At 40.5% G+C, this 20,271-nt stretch overlaps 1 long non-coding RNA gene across 1 annotated transcript in view; it reads right to left on the reverse strand.

Moving 5' to 3' along the window:
* Positions 1-10,232: 10,232 nt before the first annotated feature.
* LOC144371764 (uncharacterized) overlaps positions 10,233-20,271 on the reverse strand; it is a 28,415-nt gene continuing 18,376 nt past the window's right edge. The window contains exon 2 of the long non-coding RNA XR_013431867.1: positions 10,233-10,531. This is a non-coding gene — a long non-coding RNA (uncharacterized LOC144371764). The remainder of the gene's footprint in view (positions 10,532-20,271) is intronic.

Here is a 20,271-nt window from a genome sequence, read left to right on the forward strand (position 1 = left end):
GAGACCCTGTCTCTAAATAAAATACAAAATAGGGCTGGGGATGGGGCTCAGTGGTCCAGTGCCCCTGAGTTCAATCCCTGGTTACCCCTACCCTGCCCCCTAAAAGAGAAGGTATTGTCATTATTTTGGGAAAAAATAATGAGAACCACACTTAAAGTGATGACAGTTGGAGAGGTAGAATCAACAGAAGAGTAAGGAGAGAGAGGAGTCAAGGGTGACTGGGTTCTTGACTGAGAACATGGGCGGGGCAATAATGTAAGGGAGTAAGGGAGTGCAGGGTGGGGAACTTACTTGGGGAGATAGACATGTGTGCTTAGTACAGAAGTAGAAGAGACTAGTAAGTTGAGTTAGGAATGTCCAGCTTGCATTTGGGAACACTAACCGGAGCTTGAGTCTGAGCTAAGGAGACCAAAATTAGAGAAGATGGTTACTGTTGGGAGGATGAGAATGGAAAGAAAGTCTGCAGAGAGACAATTATTGGAGAAAGAATCATAAGGAAAACCTGCACTGAGTGGGGGGCCAGAGAGGAAATGGAGTCTTGACAGGTGAAAAAGCAGCTGTCAGCACCAAACAAAGAGAGCCTGACATGTGCTGGCCCATGGAAGCTCACGGAGGGGGTAAGAGTTGTAATGGGGAAGAAATCAGCAACATTATAGAACCAAGGAGGCAGACAGAGATTTCAACCACTTGTATGCCATTGAGACCTGTGAAATAATAGTCTAGGTTGACTGGAAGGAGCAGGAGTTAGTGAACAAGTCATTATGAAGCCAGACATTTAATGCTGAAAGGAAACAAAAGAGAAATATGTCTCAAAGACTGGGAATATTGAGAGAAAGCATGTTAGGATGGTGACTTTCAGAGTTCCTTACAACTTACCAAGTTGAGCAATTTAAATATCACCCATGGTAAATATTATTTTCCAGTCCTCCCAGCTCTACTCATACCATAAAATCCTTACCAATCCTATAAACAATCCATGCCATTCAATATAAACGCGTGTTCTTAATATCTACCTTAGGTGCCTAAGGCAACTGGACAAGTCAACAAAAATTCCAACCCCCACGAAGCAAAGGTTATAAGTTCTAGTTTCAAATCCCACAAGATACATGGTGAACCTCACCCCTTTTTATGAAACGCACCTTTCCAATGTTCCTTGTTCAGCCAATGACACCCTGTCTATCACTCTCTCAACCTTAACCTTCCTTTCCCTTTCTCCAGAGAGCACCCAGAGCTCCATAGTTCATAAATAGTCATCTTTGCAACACTTTCATTGCATAGTGGAAGTAGGAAGAGGAAGGTAAGGAAAGTGGTTAGATTGGGGAAATTCCCCTTTTCTTTGCACTGAGTGAGTAGTTGGCCTTCCCAACACCCTCCTTCCAAGAAGTTCTACCTCTCCTTGGGCCCAGAGCAAGGGAGTAACTCAAATTGGCTATGGGCTGAATTTATGAAACCATGATCCAAATTAAAATTTTCCTTCTCTAAGTGGTTCTTATCACATTTTATGGTCACAGTGACAAAAAGCTAACACTCCTGATTGTATATCACCCTCTAAACTCAGCTTATCCATAGAGAAGGTATGCAGACAATAGTTCCATTGTTTCTTATCATTCTTTTTTTTTCTTGTAGACTCCTCTTCTGAGAGGATATTGTTTCTCATCATTCTTGATATGCATCCCATGTATAAGATCTGAGTACTTACCCAAACTCTTTCTGCTTACCTCAAACGTCAGAATTTCAAAATCCTTGTCCTTCCAGACAGGATTCACCTAGCAGCACCCCATCATTTCTCACAAGTTGGGGAAATTAATTAGCATTGATTGATTACAACCTCAGTGTCAGGCATTTAATCCTAATATGGGTGAAGTTGGCACTTTTAACTCCATTTTACAGTCAGGAGAATTAACGTTCAGCAAGGGTCATTTCCTAGGTAATGTAGCTGATAAGCCAGAAAATATGGAATCTGAATGAAATGAGTTCAAGGTCCATATTCCTTCCACTACCCTTCAACAACTTTGAGGGGATCTGATCATTCAAACAAGCCCATATAGCTATTTATAGTCTATGATTTAGAGATGTGTCTCATATCCAGTCCTCCAATTTCCCATTTCCATGAAGAATTGATCAAATTGGCCAGTGGAAGTTAGGGATGCTTACTAGATAACAGGGAGCAGTGTATCAGAGGGAAAGTGTAATGGGATTTGGCTTTTCTACTCTCTATCTCCTGTTGTGCTTGGCACAGTGGTGCACACCTGTAATCCCAGCGACTCAGGAGGATGACGCAGGAGGATCACAAGTTCAAGGCCAGCCTCAGCAACTTTGTGTGACCCTCTCTCAAAATAAAAATGGGCTGGGAATGTAACTCAGTGGTAAAGTGCCCTAATTCAATCCCCAGTAACATACAAAGAAAGCAAGAAAAGCCCTATCTCCTGTTGTAACACAGGCTCTTGTAGGAGAATGGGAGTCTTGACCTGGTACTAGAATTCTGGAAACACCAATCCTAGTCATCCCAGAAAATCCCAGATGATTGAGCGAGTTAGACATCTTTCTTGGTAGGCCTGAACATGGCCAGAGATGGAAGATTCTTTGCTGGTTTACCAGGTTTGTGAAATCTGTGAGGCAGGCCTCTCCCTCCCCCTCCATAGGAACTGAAAATCCTGGGATTTTCTGAACTTGGCTTTTTAAAATCCACCTACCTATGTTCATGTTAAACTCAAAGGGCTGTTCTGGAAGTAACCTACTTCTGTAAATGGCCTGACTCCTCCTCCTCCTTCTAATTAATTCTCTAACTTGGGCATGTGGGACGGGGAGTACAAGTGATTTTAATTGAATTTTAGCTCAAAATTAGGGTAGTTAAAATTGCCCAAAGCACATTTTAGGTTCCAAATCACCAAGTGCAGGGAAAACCTCTATTTGGTTATATGCTAGATTGGCTTAATTTTGCACATGTGTGATCACAAGATGAGTTTTGAGCAAACTGGCACTGGTAGCTCTTTCCCATCAACTACCTCCACTTCTAGTTTCTCTGCCTGGACCCCCTCTTTCCTTTGTAGCCCTCATCCCTCCCTCAGGGACTTACAGTAACACCAACCCTTTGTTCAGAAAGTGAAACTCTCATGGGATAAGGGGCAGAGACAGGCTGACAGGCGTGATCATTCAATGAAGGAAGGAACTCAGAGATTCCCTTAAACCTCACCACTTAAATGTTTCCCAGCTTCCCCAGATAAATGTCTCATTCATTACTATGCATATTACCAATGCCAAAGTCAATGCTTGGCACCAGAATCACGAGGCACTCACAGCTTTGTAGGTTCAAACAGCAATTCTTTATTCCAGCTCTCACACCACCTCCACACAGGTCCAGGGGCAAACGCGTTCTCCTGTCTGCCTCACAACCACCTACTCCACGAGGCTATCTCCAAATCCCATTTTAATCTCACGAGAACTCAACGGGAACAAGCAGCAGGAACACCCTAATCCCAGCAATAATCTTCAACTTCCAACTTCCCTAAAACCCATTATCTTAAACTGGCAACGCCTTAAACTCAAGGAGCCGGTTACTTCCTCAAACCTGATCAGCTCTAAACCTGGATCCGCCTTGGTCCTTGAGCAAGGTCACCTTATTAAAGCATGCATGCAATGTCCCATCAAATGTCCTCTAAGCAGCATGGGGTACGCTTGGCAAGGAAATTTCGATGCGTCATTCCTACTTGGTAATGGCCCTCAGCAACCAAAGTGCCAATGAAACAGGCAAACTCATTCTTTCATTAACAAATTTTTGTTGAGCACCTCAGCTGAAGGTATACAGGCAAGACAAACAGCCTAGAAACAGCAGAGGGTATTAAAGGAGAACTTGGCTGGAACAAAGAAGAGTTGGTACTTTTGCTCCAGTGGAGCGTAGGATGCACATGTGGGTGTGAACATGGATGAGGCCTGTGAGACAGTTATGGGTCACATCAGGAAGAGCTTTGTTTGTCATTTGGGGGCTCCTGGGACTTTATCTTGAAAGTAGTGGAGAACAATTGAAATACATTAAGCAGGACAGTGACATGATCAGATGTGTTTTAGCAAGTCTACGCGAGTAGTCACAATGTGAACCATGTTCAGCAAAACTAAGGACATCATTAAGATAAGATTCGAATAAAATAAAACAATCATAAGTTCTGCACTCATGCGAAACTTGCCTTCTTTGGATTTCTTTAGGATACTCAGGACTTTTTATCCCCCACTAGAGTTGTATACTGCTGTATCATCCTGTGGGAGTTTTATTTCCCCAAATCTTTACCTGGTGAACTCCTACTTAGCCTTTATGTCTCAGCTTAAATATCACTTTGTTGGGCCAACCTTTCTGGACTCATCTCAGTAAATTGGGTCTTCCATATCACCTTTATCCCCTGTCAGACTATGTTCCCATGGTGGCCTGTAATTTTCTTTCACTACACTCATAACTGGTGTGTGGTGCTTGGAATGGAAGCAGGCCCTTGCACATACTAAGCTTCACCACAGAGCCAAATGCCCAGACCCTCTTATCATTTTTTAAAAAATATTAATTCATTCATTTATAGCTTAGCTGAAACATAACAAGTAATTTTACATATTATTTGTGAGATTGTTTATATATTTTCTGTCTTCCCTTGACCCTTATTTCCACAAGAATAGGCACACTATTTGTTCTGTACTTGTCTGTGTCCTCAACACACAGAATTGACACAGAGCAGACAGTTAATAAATATTCATTCAGTGAATATATGTAGGAATGAATGAGTACACACTTTTCTCAAAAGGCATATAGTCCTCTATTAAAGAGGAAGGGCATTTTGCATCTGGGAGCCTTCGGCAGGATCTAATCTGAAAGACTGAAAAATCCCTTTGAGAACTTGGTGGGGTTCTCAACAGCATTCCTAACCATTTTCATCCTCCAGGTTATAGCTGAGTTAGTAGAGTTCCTGGTTCTTTTTTGGTGAGGGGGGTTACTAGGGATTGAACCCAGAGGCTCTTCACCAGTAAACCACATCCCTGCCCTTTTTTATATTTTATTTAGAGACAGGGTCTTGCTGAGTTGCTGAGAGCCTCCCTCTGTAAGTTACTGAGGCTGGCTTTGAACTTACAAGTGAAAGCAATGTGACCACTACACTCGAGCAACCAAGAGATTTTTATTGCAGCAGTGAGAAAGAGGAGGAAAGTTAGAGAGAGAGAAAGAAGAAAGAGAGAGCAAGAACCAGAGGGTGAAAGGGAGAGAGAGAGAAAGAGAGGGGGGCCTGGCAGGAGAGAGTTCTTATAGCCAAAATCTAATGGGGTCTCTGAGTCTGCAAGCTGCCTTGCTGGCATACAATGATTGGATCATACAGTAGTTGCTAAGGGTGTCATCTTCTGCCTTCAGGCAGATGGGGCAAGGGACTGATGTGAATTTTCCATTGCACCAGGTGTGTGGGGGTTCAGCCTTGAGTGGGGTTGAGTGTTCAGACTTGTTGCAAACAGGTGATAAAGGACCAGACAGAGGGGGGTGATTACCCGGGTTATCCTGCAGCTAACTTTCATTCAGCCCACCCTGCAGACAACTTAGTTCAGCCTGCCCTGCACCTAACAATGATCCTCCTGATTCAGCCTCTCACTCAGGCTGCTGGGATTCCAGGTATGTGCTACTGTACCTGGCTGATTTTCTGGTTCTCTTTTGGCCGCCAGACCTCTCACTGAGGTTTCTCTAGCTTTTCTTTAACCTGAGAATGAAGAAACAAACAAACAAAACTATACACAATAAAATTTCATCTTCTGAGAATTAAAAACATTTGAGGACTACTTCAGGATTGATCTGAAGTTTCAGATTGTCTACAAGTTAGGCAAAGGGTTGGTTTATATGGGATCAATTTAGCCATTCCCAATCTCCTCTTCTTCTTCACATTTAAGTTTCAATATGACAGGGGGGAGTTGGACTTTCATTATGGCTCAAAAGCAGCATTAAACCTCAAGGTTCAAGACAGAAAAGTGGTGATAAGAAATCTGTGCTCCCAAACCTCATGACCCAGTGGATATGTCCCAGATTCTGTCTTCCAGTAAACACTGCTCTTTCCAGATGTCTTGACATAATAGTAGTGAAAGGAAATCAATCTCTCTCTCCTTCTCTCTCTCTCTCTCTCTCTCTCTCTCTCTCTCTCTCTCTCTCTCTCTCTCTCTCTCTCTTAATCTTCTCTCTTTATTTTTTATGTATTTATTTACTTACTTACTTACTTATTTTTTACCAGGATTGAACCCATGGGTGCTTAAACTCTGAGTCACATCCCAAGGCATTTTTAGTTTTTATTCTGAGACAGGGCCTCACTAAGTTGATGAGGCTAGTTTTGAACTTACCATCCTCTTACCTCAGCCTCCCAACCTGCTAGGATCACAAGCTGGCCCCATAGCATCCAACCTATTTTGTGTGTGTGCGCATGAGTATATGTGCATGTGTGCGTGTGTGTGTGTGTGTGTGTGTGTGTGTGTGTGTGTGTGTTACTGGAGATTAAACCCATGTTTTGTGCATACTAGGAAAGTGCTCTGCTACTGAGCTGCATCCCTGGAACACTTCTATGGACAGTAAAAAAAAAAAACAACAACAACAGTCTGCCCACTTATTCCAGGCATCAGAAGTCAAAAGTGAGAAAGAGGCATTCCTAGTCTTATCTGACTGAGTAGGATATTGTCAAGGATTTGTTTAGAGAGAGAAAGTGAGTATTCTTTTTTTTCAAAGTTCCATATGCCACCCACTATTGGTCTCAAGGGTTTGGCTTAGGTCCAAGTTCTAGGTATTTTCCTTTTTAACATCAAACTGGACACTGGCTTTGAGAGGAACACAGGGCCTACAGACCTACAGAGCAGAACAGCTGCTGAGTCCTTGAAGGAGCCTTTTTGTGTGTGTGGTATGCAGTGCTGGGAATGGGACCTAGAGCCTTCCACATACTAAACAAGTGCTCTATTACTGACCTATATACCCCACTCCTTCTTTTACTTCTTAATTTTTAAATTATCTTTAAGTTTTAAAAATATTTGTCAATTTTAAATTATTTTTACATTTTTAAAAAGATTTATTTGTTTCTAGTTTTCATTGACACATAATAATTGTACATATGTATGGGTTGCAGGGTAATAATTAGATACATGTGTAAAGATCAAATCAAGGCAATTAGCATTTCTATCTCCTTAAACATTAATCATGCCTTTGTGTTAGGAAGCTTTGAACTCTTCTCTTCTAGTTTTTTGGTGTTTAGTTGTCAATGGACTTTTAAAATTTTGTTTATTTATATGTGGTGCTGAGAATCAAACCCAATGCCTCACACATGCTAGGCAAGCACTGTACCACTGAGCCATAACACCAGCCATCTTCTATTATTTTTGTAATATACTTGCAACCTCTTTCTCCTCTATCCCAAGTATCCACAATATCTTCCCTGTACTGAGTTGAGTTCTTCTGGACCAGGTTCTGTTAATATTCAGCCTTGCCCATTGCCTGGGGAGCTGACACATACTAGAACATGGAGTGGAAATGACGCATCCAAACTCTAGGACTTAGGGGGAAAGTCTAGCTTCCCTGTATCTAAGGCAAGAAGTCAGTTATCCAGTCATTTCCTTTAGTATAAAAATTGAAAATGACATAAATGACTACTAGGACCAGAAAGTGAGTGTCAGAAATATGGTTAATTGTTTACTAATGATTTGATTATCCAGAGATGACCCAAAACTCCAATGGCTACACAAGCTAATGCTGTTCACGAGAAGGTCAAAAGGCTCTTCAGAGAGTATCATGCTTAGCTCTTGGTTGTTTACTTGGCTAAATGTAGGCAAGCTCTTTTGATTGCTCTGTGAGTGATTATGGTTTCTAAGCAATGATGAGAATTAAAATTTCACACTCTCATGCTAAAGTTTTCAAGCTTCCATTTCCAGATCACTGTTTTCATAGATCATCCAGCCCAAGGATCCCAGGAATGCTATTGGAAACTTTTGTAGGGATGGTTTGGATTAAAATTTCTCTATTCTTACATGGAAAACTAAATCCTAGAGACCCAGGATGGAAAGCCAAGCCTAAAGCATATTGTGAAAGACAAGCAAAGACTCCCCCAAGGCATGAGAAAAACCCTGGATGTAGAGTTAGGAGACCAGAGTGCACATGGACAGACAGTCCATTATAGTTGTTTGACTCAGTTTAAATCAATTAACTAATTTTAACTCCAGTTCCCATTCTACAAAACAGCAATACCAATAACTACTAGTTGTAATTAATCAAGTAACATGTGCAAAGGATCCAGTATTCGGCAGCTGATAAGAATGAGTTGTTGAATCTGAATGTGCTCCTTAAAACTGCTGTCCAACTCTTATTTAAGAGTCCTGGAGAGCCTTTCAAGGTCTCTTAATCCATCTTTAAAATTTTTAGGAAAGGGACTTGAGGATGTAGCTCAGGGGTAGAACATTTGCCTTGCATGTACCAGGCCCTGGGTTCAACCCCCAGCAAAAACAAACAGACAAATAAATAATTCAGGGCAATATTTTGAATTTTCTGAATGGAACCATTAATGGCATATTATCCTTTCTCCACCTATCAAAAACCTACTCATAATTGAGAACCCAATTCAAGTATCAACTTTATTGCAAATCTTCTTTAGATCTAATGTGAGGACTTAAGGAAGGCTTCCTGCAGAAAGTGATGCTTGAGCTGAGATATAAAAGCTGAGTGGAAATACCCTGTGGGAAAGGAGGGGAGAGTGTATTGGGAATAGAAGAGACAGTATACAATAAATTTCATGACATTATATTATACAAAGATATCTACATTACCTTGCAATAGGTAGTTTTGTAATTCAGGCTACTAGGACAGTTAAGGCAGGAGAATTGCAAGTTCAAGGCCAGCCTGTGCAAACTTAGGCCCTATCTCAAAAAAATAAAAAAATTAAGGGTTCAGGATATAGCGATTACCCATGGGTTCAACCCCTAGTACAAAAACCAAAACCAAAACAAACAAACCAAAAACAAAAAAAACCCACACCCCCAAAAGCAAACAGGAAATGCAGTTTATTAGGACAACCAGAAGGCCAGTATGATTAGGGCAGAGAAGGACAAAAACTTGACAAATAGGGCAGTAGCAAATGGTATACTGTCATGCAGTTGGTGCCATACACAAAGATCCTCATGAAGGGGGCCAGCCTGCATCTGACTGCTAAACCACATACACATGGAGCTGTGTCCACCCAGAAGTGGTAGTTTTTCTAATTTGTCCACCTTGCTTGAATTTTCAGAAAGAGACCAAAGGCTAACAGCATCCTTTATAAGGCCACACATGTTCCAACTCCCACTTACCATACTGTCCTCATCTGGAACCTTCTCCCATTCTCTTCTTTGTGCTCCAGCCACACAGGCCTTCTGCATCTTCAGGACCTTTGTCCATTTTTACTTGTTATATTGGGTTTCACTATCATGAACCCAGCTCAATGTTTGGCATACCACTGAGGCTTGAGGAGTGTGCTCTAGTGTCCAATCAATGAGGTAAGGCTGATTTGACTTCCTTTAAGTCAAATTGGGTTAGGCCTGCCCTGGTCTTCAGCTAGGGAGGCTGGCACAATGCCCATTTTCAAGTGCTGGGAGCAGTGAACCTTGATATCTCTTCATGGCAGAGAGGGGACACTTTCTCTCTCTGGGGCCTCTAGAATCTATAGGGATTGACAAGGTCACAGGACTTTTTCATATAGGCAATACTGATAGTGTTCTAAAACAGAGTTGAAAGCAGAGAGGAATGTGATTATTTCAGATCTTCCTCTACCTCAAAATCCAGGAGAGCTTTCTCTGAGGCCATATCACAGCTCCAACAAGAGTTAGCCCATCGAAGGGGAATAATAGAAATCCACTGGCTTAGACAAAGGGAAACGAGGGAGGGGAATAGGAAAGACTGTAGAATTCATCAGTCATAACTTTCCTAACTTTGTATTTGTATACATGACCAGGGTAAGTCCACATCATGTACAACCAAAAAAGTGGTATCCTAAAGAGAATAAGTTATACTAAAAGAAGAAGTTATACTCTATGTATGTGTATTAATATGCATACATGCATACTGACATATATTCTATGCATTCATATTCATACATAGAATATATATATATATATATACACACACACATATACACTCTACTGTCATTAGTAACTAAAAAGAACAAAAACAGAAAAGCCCATCAGCCTGAATTTTTGCAAAAAATGATAAATTCTATTGCAACCACTTGTTTCACAGATATTTATTGAACACCTACAAAAAATGAATAAGACAGGAATGATATCAGATTCTGTAAAGCCTATGCTTCAGCGCCACATTTAGAAATCTTCCTGGTGCCATCTTATGGGGGAACTGTGCCTTTTAAATGGGCTAAATTCTCATTGTCAGCTTCTATAGCAACCTCCACGGTCCAAGGAGAGGGACTCTGAGGTCAGCTTTCCATGGGTCCAGATTTCAGTGTAGTCCACCATTCATGAGCTGTGTAACCTTGGGCCAGATACCTTTTCTGATTTTCAATTTTCTCACCTGTAAATAAAAATAACAACACTTACAGATTTGATATGAAGACTGAGAGATAACATATGACATGATGTAGCCCAATCAGTGCCAAGTCAATAAATATTTTCATAAAATATACCCTACTATCTTAGCCACCTTTTTTGCTGCTGTGAACAAAAGACCTGGCAAGAACAATGTTAGGAGGAAATGTGTTTTTGTGGGCTCACAGTTTCAGAGTTCTCACTCCGTTCTTCAGGACTCAAGGTAAGGCAGGGCATCATGGTGGAAGAGTTGCACCAGAAGAGAGAGGGAGGGGAAGAGAAGGGAAAGAGCCCCCTCACCAAGGACAAAATATAAACCCCAAATCCATGCCTCCAATGACCCATCTCTTCCAGCCACACCCAATTTGTCTATAGTTACCACACCTACCAGAGGGTTGATGCACTGATGAGGTTAAGACTCTCATAACCCAATCACTTCACCTCTCAACTTTCTTGCTCTGGTTCACACATGAGCTTTTGAGGGACATCTCACATCTAAACTGTAACACCTACTCTTTTGTTTTATGGGAAAGGAATTTAAAAAATAAAACATGACTAAGAAATAGGCTCATTTTTCAGGAACTGAGAATAGTAATCAGAGGAAATGTCATGGTTATGGAAAATGTTTCCTATCTATCATGGCCCTATTCAGGTTTGCTCTCTTCTTCAGATAGTGACTATTTTATCTTGGTGTTCCCCAGTTGACCCCAGTTCCTAGCATAATGCCTGGGAGTGCTGCAGACACAGGAAAATTGTCTTATTAAATTCCGTACATCCAGGGTTGGGCAGAGTACCTAGAACTCAGCATTCTTATTACATGCATGAACTCATTTCATCCTCACAACAGCCCTCTTACTCGGTGCTATTATCATCCTTGATATTAGATGAAGAGGCTGAGGCACAGAGAATCGCCAAGCTAGTTAAACGGTAGAGTGAGTATCTGAACCCAGGCTGTCTGGATCAGGGCCTGCATCCTGAACACCTGTTGAGTGAATATAGTTACAAGAAAACATAAATTATAATAATGTAAAAGAAGGATTCCATTATGTACTTGTACTTAATATGATAGCCTCCATCTCCAAAATTAAATACAATTCTATTCTTTGTAAATTTAATACAAAATCCCAGTTTGCCCAGCACGTTTGGTTTGAAAGGGGGAAAGGACAAATTAACTCATACTGTGCATTACGGGTTCTTGCTGCTCTGAGCATCTTGTGGTGACTGACCCATTTTGTTGTGCCAGGAACCCCTTTTGTTGTGCCAATAACCATCTCCTAAATTGTGATATATATACTTTTAGGTTTCTCTCATGCTATCTTTTTTATAAACCATGGAGGGCTGGAATATAGTAGATCCCATCCTACCCACCTACAACTCACCCCTGCATTTCCACCCCCAACCCCAATAACAAGGTCATAAAGAAACTTGGTGCCCTCTTCTGGGGAGTGGACACAGTAGCATACTTTGGGAGGACCAGGGAGCCATTTCCAGGAAATAATCATGTCAATTCTGGTGATAAGAATGGGGTTGGGATGGGGGTCTTTTCTGAATATAAGAAACTAGACCTATTTATCCAGGAGAGTCTCCTGAAGGCTTGAGGTGTGAAGAGATGGAATAAAGTTTCTGGTGAACTTTAGAAGGGGGCTCAGCACAGATATTTCCTTCCTTCATGCAGTTACATTTTACATAAAATTTAGAATTGCAGGTTATTAATGACAAGAATTTGCCCTTTGTTATGATTTGGATCTGAAATGTCCTCTAAAAGCTCATGTGTTGAAGGCGTGGTCACCAGTGCAGCAATGTGCAGAGGTGGAGCTCTTGGAAGTGCTTGGATCATGAGAGCTCTGATCAGTGGATTACTCTATTGATAGCTGAATAGACTACTGTGAGGGGGTAGAATCTGCATGCAGGTGGGCATAGTCGGAAAAGGAGGTCACTGGGGACATGGCCTTGGGAACTATAGTTTGTCTCTTTCCCCGTCCTCCTTCTGTCTTTCCTGAACAGCCTTCCTCTGCCATTCTCTTCTGCCTAGATGTTCAATTTCACCTTAGGCCCACAGCAATGGAATTGGCTGAAATGTCTGAAACTATGAGTCAAAATAAATCTCTTCTTTAAGTTGTTTTTGACAGGTGTTTTGGTTACAGTGATGAAAGCTAACACCACTCATTGAGGATTATCTAGATCCGAGACACATTATATACATTACCTCATTTGGATATCATCATAATCCTGGAAAGTAAGGAACATACCCAATTCATAGTTAAGAAAATGGAGATATAAAAAAGTTAAGCAACAGTCTCAAAATGATAGAACCAGGAATTAGAACCCAAATCAACAGTCCCAAAATGGTAATGAGGCTGGGGCCAAAGAACAGTCAGTGTAGATTGGGTCAGGAAGATGGGGGCTGATTCAAAGGAAATAAAATGCTAATACTTCCAGAGCGCTTCCCCCTCCTCCAATCTGTAGCCAAAGTTACCTGCCTCCAGGGAATTGTTCCTCCCAGCAAGGGGTTGTTAATGAGTAGCCCCTAGGTGGTCCCTTCCTGCCTGTACCCCTTAGTGGATACCTTTGGTCCTTGGATCACTCCACCTTTGGGGTCCCATGGCAGGATGCAGAGGAGAATGAGAATAAAGGAAATCTAAAATCTATAAAAGGGCCAGGACACCTCCATTCCCTCAGGCACCAATTTGGACCTTCACCTCTGCAGAGGATGTTCTATCCTTTAAATAAAACTTTTTACTCTTGGCTCAGCATTTCTCAGGTGCTCAATCTTCCACACCAGGGAATGGGATCCGGATGTGATTTTCAACACCAGTATCATCTCTGGTCTCAGTAGAACCAGGAATTAAACCCCAAATCCTGCTCTTTTCTGTGTGATATGTTTTATTTCTGTACTTGCTTTGATCCTGTTTTAGATGCCTGCTACTTAAAGACATGGCTACTTAAAGGGAAATATTCCTGACAGACGCAACCCCTATTCAAAACCACTGAAATGGACAAAAACCATGCTCCAAACCCTACAGACCGACCCCTCATTAGTTGTCCTGACAACCTATTATTTTATCATTTATGTTGAATAGAAAGATGGGATGCTTAAGTGGGTAAAAGGCAGAGGTCAAATGACAAAGGAATGTCAGAGAGTCAGAGAAGGGGTTCAGAGGGAAAGGAGGAATGGTGTGGATACTGAGGACAGAAGAGCCTCTTGGCTGCCCCTCCACAGCTCACAAGGCTGCAACTGTCGCATCAGGCTGAGGCTTGGCTTTGTGGAGTGTGCAGCTTGGATCAAATGTAATCATAACTAACTACATCTAGTACCTACGTTATGCCAGGTACTCTTTTGAGTGCTGTATATTAATTAACTCAGTTAATCCCCATAAAAATCTCATTTTACCTGTTAGAAAATTGAAGCAGAATTAGGCTATGATTTCTACTTTACTGATGAAGAAACTGGAGCACAAAAAAATTGAGTGAATTGCCCAAGGTCAAGCTAACAAATGGTGGAGCTGGAATTTAAACTTAGGATTTTAGCTCCAGAGCTATATTGTCACACATCATCATATATTGTCTCTCCTAATATGTTATCAGTATTTTTTCAGGAAATATTTACTTTAGGTATATATGTGTGTGCACATGCTTCTGTTTGTTCTGAGATGCAATGGAAAATGTATTCATTTTGGTGAGTCACTGATAAAAACATCTAAAAACTGTTACTCTACAAATAGCTTTGCTGAATTGAACACTTTCAACCCTTCCAGAGACAATGCAAAATTTGTTCTTTAACACAATTGTTCCAAATTACATTCCTGCCAGCAGTATAAGACAATTACAGATGTTCTCTCTCACTTTAAATTTAATACAGTCAGACTTTTATTATACTGCCAATCCAGTAGATGTGGAATCATATCGTATGATTTTCAATTGCATTTTTCTGATTTTTATTATATATTTATACGATTTTTGCTATTCAGGGTTTGCCCACTGTAAATCATCTGATCTTATTCCTTACTTGTGTGTGTGTGTGTGTGTGTGTATGTATATATGTAATTTTATATAATAATAATGTGTACAGTACAACCTTCACAACAACTCTCTGAAGAAGCCAGCTATATAGGTGAAGAAGGCTGGGAGAAACCTTGCTGCAAGTCACCCAGCTAATGGTTCGTTGAGCTAGTGTTTGAGTCCAGATCTAGAGGCACCCTAAGCCCCTGGCTATTGTTTTACAATAAATGTTGTAAGGAACGGTGGAAAAGCTCTGTAAACTCAACAAGCCAAAACAACCGTTTACCTATCTGAGATTTTATTAGCAAGACCGAAGCGGCCAGTCGCAGAAGAGAAGGGAGTCGAGCTAGAGAGAGAGAGAGAGAGAGAGAGAGAGAGAGAGAGAGAAGAGAGAGGGGGACAGAGAGAGGAGAGGAAGAGAGAGAGACGAGGGGGGGAGAGAGAGAGGAGAGGGGGAGAGTAAGAGAGTAAAAGAGAGAGCATGAACAGGGTGTTGATATTTATGGACTCAACGCAGGATGAGGAGGAGCAAGGCGAGTGAGCTATTACTTCTTCATGGCCTAGAGTTCACGCCACTTCAGGGATTGAAGGTGCACCATTCAAAGTTTGCTCCATTCACAGGGATTGGAGGTGACCGTTAGCGCCATTCAATGAATCATGGACCTGAGCTCCCGGAAGAAAAGCACTCTGGGCGCCATCTTTACCAACAAATGTGAGGGCCTAAGATCAATTTAGAAAAAAGTGAAAGGAAAAACTAGTTTCAAACATGTAACCATAAGTCATGTGGCTAATTAGGCTTTATACAATTAGCATACAGTATTTCCTTATGTCCTCACAACCATCTGTGAGGTAAAATGCATTCTCTCCATTTTATAGGTAAGGAGACTCACTCCCCAAAGAAGAATTGCCTTAGAAAGTTGAATTTCTGCCAATTAGAGGCAGGCTTACAGCCAAGCTCAGATCTATGGAATTACAGACTCTGCTGCAGGATCCAAGATGGTGGAACAGAGGGGGCAGCATTCTGTGACTTGGGACTCAAGAAGTGAGAATACTGCTTCTCTGCAAGGGATACTCCTGCTCCTGCAGTCCCCATGCCTGTCCAGGGCCCCAGGCCTCAGCTCAGAGTAGGTCTCCCAGCTACTCGCCCAAGCAGGACTACGGGTGCCTGAGCAGGACCATTGGGAGCAGCACAAGCACAGAACTTTCAGCCACCACCCAAGCAGAAATCAAGGATGCTGCTCCCACACAGGACACTAGGCAGCTTCCCACACGCAGGAACTCCAGCTGCCACTCCCGTGTGGACCCCCATCTACCAACATGGGGCTCCACGGTCACCGCCATCTTGGGACTCTGTAGCAACGCAGATAGGCCCCTACACATAGTCACCTGCCTGCACCTGAGAACGTCACGCAGGCTCTGAAGTCAGCCAGCAGCCACACACACTTGTCTCTGAACTCATCGTCCAACACCATCGCCGGGCTCCCCCCACTCGACCCAACACCCCACTACTGAAAGCAGGCACCTTCAACTTGGGCTACCTTCATCACCATCTTCAGTGGGGGCAACTCCAAGTTTAGAACTCCGGCTGGCCAGGTACTCAGTTTCTAACTCCCCCGTCTCCCCAGCAGCCACTAGCCCAGCACAGTGACACCCTGGTTACCTTCACCATCCTAAGGGTGGAGATACAGCTAACAACAGATGACCCCACCTATTGGATGAGAAGGGAAGCAGGAAAGTTACTGATCTCCAACCAAATCAATCCCTGTCTCTGCACTAAGAGTTTTTTTTCTTCTCCCTCTATTCTCCCAACCTCACTTCCCCAACATGTGTGAAACCAAGTACTTTGCATGAATTAGGATTCTGAGGACAGGGACATCTGAATAGTATATTACAGTTGTGTTGTATGTTCTTTTTTGTTTGTTTGTTGTCTCTTTTTTCTTTTTTCCACCAATTTCTACTAATTTAGTCTTTTTATTTTTCTTAATATATATGTGTGTTTGTTTTCCATACTCTACTGTCTTCCCACATACTTCTCTACCCAAAGTTACTTCCTCTCTCTTCTCCTGCTACTAATCTTCCTCTTTAGATTTCTCTTTCACTCTTCCTAAGATATAATAACTCTATATCCTCACCTCCTATTTGCTCAGCAGATCATCCTACTCCTCACCCCCTGGTTCTTTGTCCACCATCAGAAACTGTAAACCCTTTTACAAACCTTCTGAGCATACTGTAGATACTAATTGAATTCACCATTTCTGTACGTTGTAACCAAACTGTAAAAGTCTTAATAGCAAACGTTTGTTTTTAAGGTGTTTATATTGTGATATATTAACATTGTCTTTCACCTCAAAGGAGAGGTATTGAAACCCTACAGGGGACTATAATCCTATAGGGTAAAAACGGTGACACCTCAGATCCACAGTGATAGAAGGGAAGACACATAAGCAATATGAAAAGACAAGGGAAGAAAGTGCCCAAACAAACCAAGATACCACATTATTAGAGTCCATGGCCAGCACAGCAGAAGAAATGACAGAGAAGGAGTTCAGGATGTACATAATAAAATGTTCTGTGAATTAAAGATGATATAAAAGAGCTAATACAGAGAGCAAAAGATCATTTTGACAAAGAGCTACATAAATAAATACAGGAAGCAAAATAGGGAGATAGAGATTCTAAAAAGAAAAAAAGAAATCCTTGAAATTAAAGAAACAATAAACCAAATTAAAAGCTCTGTTGAAAGCATTATAAACAGATTAGATCACTTGGAAGATAAGACCTCAGACAATGAAGACAAAATATTTAATCTTGAAAAGAACATAGACCACACAGTGTAAATGATGTGAAACCATGAGCAGAACATTCAAGAAATATGACAAATTTAAGAGTTATCGGGATAGAGGAAGGCATAGAATTCCAAACCAAAGGAATGAGTAATATATTCAATGAAATAATATTAGAAAATTTTCCAAACATGAAGAATGAATTGGAAAACCAAATTCAAGAGGCTTACAGGACAACAAATGTACAAAATTACAACAGATCCATACCACATCACATTATAATGAAAATGTCTAATATACAGAATAAGGAGAGAATATTAAAAGCCATGAGAGAAAGGAATCAGATTACATACAGGGGGAAACCAATTATATCATGTGCATATTTTTCAACCCAGACTCTGAAATCTAGAACATCCTACAACAACATATATCAAGCTCTGAAAGAAAATGAATGCCAACCAAGAATCTTATATCCAGCGAAATTAAGCTTTATATCTAATGATGAAACAAAAACCTTCCATAATAAACAAAAGTTAAAAGATTTACAACTCAAAAGCCTGCACTACAAAATATTCCATGAAGAGGAATTGAAAAACAATAACGAAAATCAGCAGAGGGAGGTATTAGACTAAAGGAAAAGCTAATCAAAGGAGAAACCAAGTCAAGTTAAATACCAAAAATAAACAAAAATGGCTGGGAATACAAATCATTTTCAATAATAACCCTGAATGTTAATGGCCTAAACTCATCAATCAAAAGACATAGACTGGCAGATTAGATTTTTTTAAAAAGACCCAACAATATGCTAACTCCAAGAGACTCCTCTTACAGGGAAGTACATCCACACATTCAAGGTAAAAGGTTGGGAAAAATCATACCACTCACATGGACTGTGGAAGCAAGCAGGGGTTTCTCTCCTCATATCAAACAAAGTAGACTTCAAATCAAAGATAATCAAAAGGGATAAAGAAGGACATTTCATACTGCTTACAGGAATCATTCATCAACAAGACATAACAATAATAAATTAATATTCCCCAAACAATGGAGCGTCTACACTCATCAAACAAACTCTTCTCAAGTTCAAGAGTCAAATAGACAACACAATAATTCTGGGTGACTTTAACACACCTCTTTCACCACTAGATAGATCTTCCAAACAAAATCTAAAAAAAGAAACTATAGAGCTCAATAGAACAATCAATAACTTAGACTTAATTGACATATATAAAGTATTTCATTCTTCAATGAATGAATACACTTTCTTCTCAGCATCACATGGATCCTTCTCTAAAATACATCATATATTATGCCACAAAGTAACCTTACCAAATATAAAAAGTAGAAATACTACCCTGCATTCTACCAGGTGATATGGAATGAAATTAGAAACCAATGATAAAATAAAAAATAAAAGCTCTTCCAACAACTGGAGACTAAATAATACACTAGTGAATTAACAGTGGGTTGCAAAAGACATCAAGGAGGTGATTAAAAATTCTTAGAGGTGAATGAGAACACAGATACAATGTATCAAAGTCTCTGGGACACTATGATGGCAGTACTAAGAGGAAAGTTCATTGCATGAAGTTTATTCCTTAAAAGAAGAAAAAGTCAACAAATAAATGACTTAATGTTACATCTTAAAGCCCTAGAAAAAGAAGAAAAAATCAGAAACAAAAGCAATAGAAGACAGGAAATAATTACAATCAGAGCTGAAATCAATGAGACTGAAACAAAAGAAACAATTGAAAAAAATTGACAAAACAAAAAGTTGGTTCTTTAAAAAAAATAAATAAAATTGACAAAACTTTAGCCACGCTAATGAAGAGAAGGAGACATAAAAACTCAAATTACTAACATATGTGATGAAAAAGGAAATATCACAATGGACACTACAAAAATACAGAACATAATTAGCAATTAATTTGAAAACTTGTACTCCAATAAAATAGAAAACATCAAAGGCATTGACAAATTTCTAGAGTCATATGATTTGCCTAAATTGAATCACAATGGTATACATAATTGAAATAGATCAATTTCAAGAAATTAAATACAAGATGCCATCAGATCCTACCAAGAAAAGCCCAGGACTGGATGAGTTCTACAAGATGGTTAAAGAAGAACTAATACCAATACTCTTCAATTTATTTCAGGAAATAGAAAAAGAGGGAGCACTTCCAAACTCATTCTATGAGGCCAATATCACCCTGATTTCAAAACCATCAAAGAAAGAAAACTTCAGACCAATGTCTCTAATGAACATAGATGCAAAAATTCTCAATAAAATTCTGGCAAGTTGAAAAGTTTGAGTACAAAAACATATCAAAAAGATGGTGCACCACAATCAAGTGGGGTTCATCCCAGGGATGCAAGATTGGTTCAACATACAGAAATCAATAAATGTAATTCATCACATCAATGGGCTTAAAGATAAGAACCATATGATCATCTCAATAGATGCAGAAAAAGCATTCGACAAAATACAGCACCCCTTCAACACTTCTCATGGTAAACCAGAAAATTCAAAGTTGGAGTTCTCAAATCACCTGCAAATTTAGAAAACAATCCAAAATCCCCGGTAACACCTTGGGCCCATTATGTCAGGATGGCTTGGGATGATACCAAACATCCAGAATAGTTGAAGCTCCCCTGGTGATTCCAGTTTACAGTCAGGATTGAGAACCCCTGGGAAGTCATCTTCTTTAAGCCCCAGCAGCCGTACTCACAGTGATTTCCACATTGGAGTAGCCCTAGAAAATCCTCAGAAAACTCACTCAACCTACTCCCGCTAGAGTGTCCACATTTGAGTCTGGACCCAGGAGTGTGCATTCTTAACAGTCATCTCAGATATTTTCTCTTTGAGTCAGCAGAGGGCACTTTTGGGAAATGTTGCCTTTAGAGGCATGGGAGTGAGAGGGAAGCAGGAGGACTCTGGCCC

The sequence above is a fragment of the Ictidomys tridecemlineatus genome, chromosome X, assembly GCF_052094955.1.
Source record: "Ictidomys tridecemlineatus isolate mIctTri1 chromosome X, mIctTri1.hap1, whole genome shotgun sequence".
Taxonomy (NCBI): domain Eukaryota; kingdom Metazoa; phylum Chordata; class Mammalia; order Rodentia; family Sciuridae; genus Ictidomys; species Ictidomys tridecemlineatus.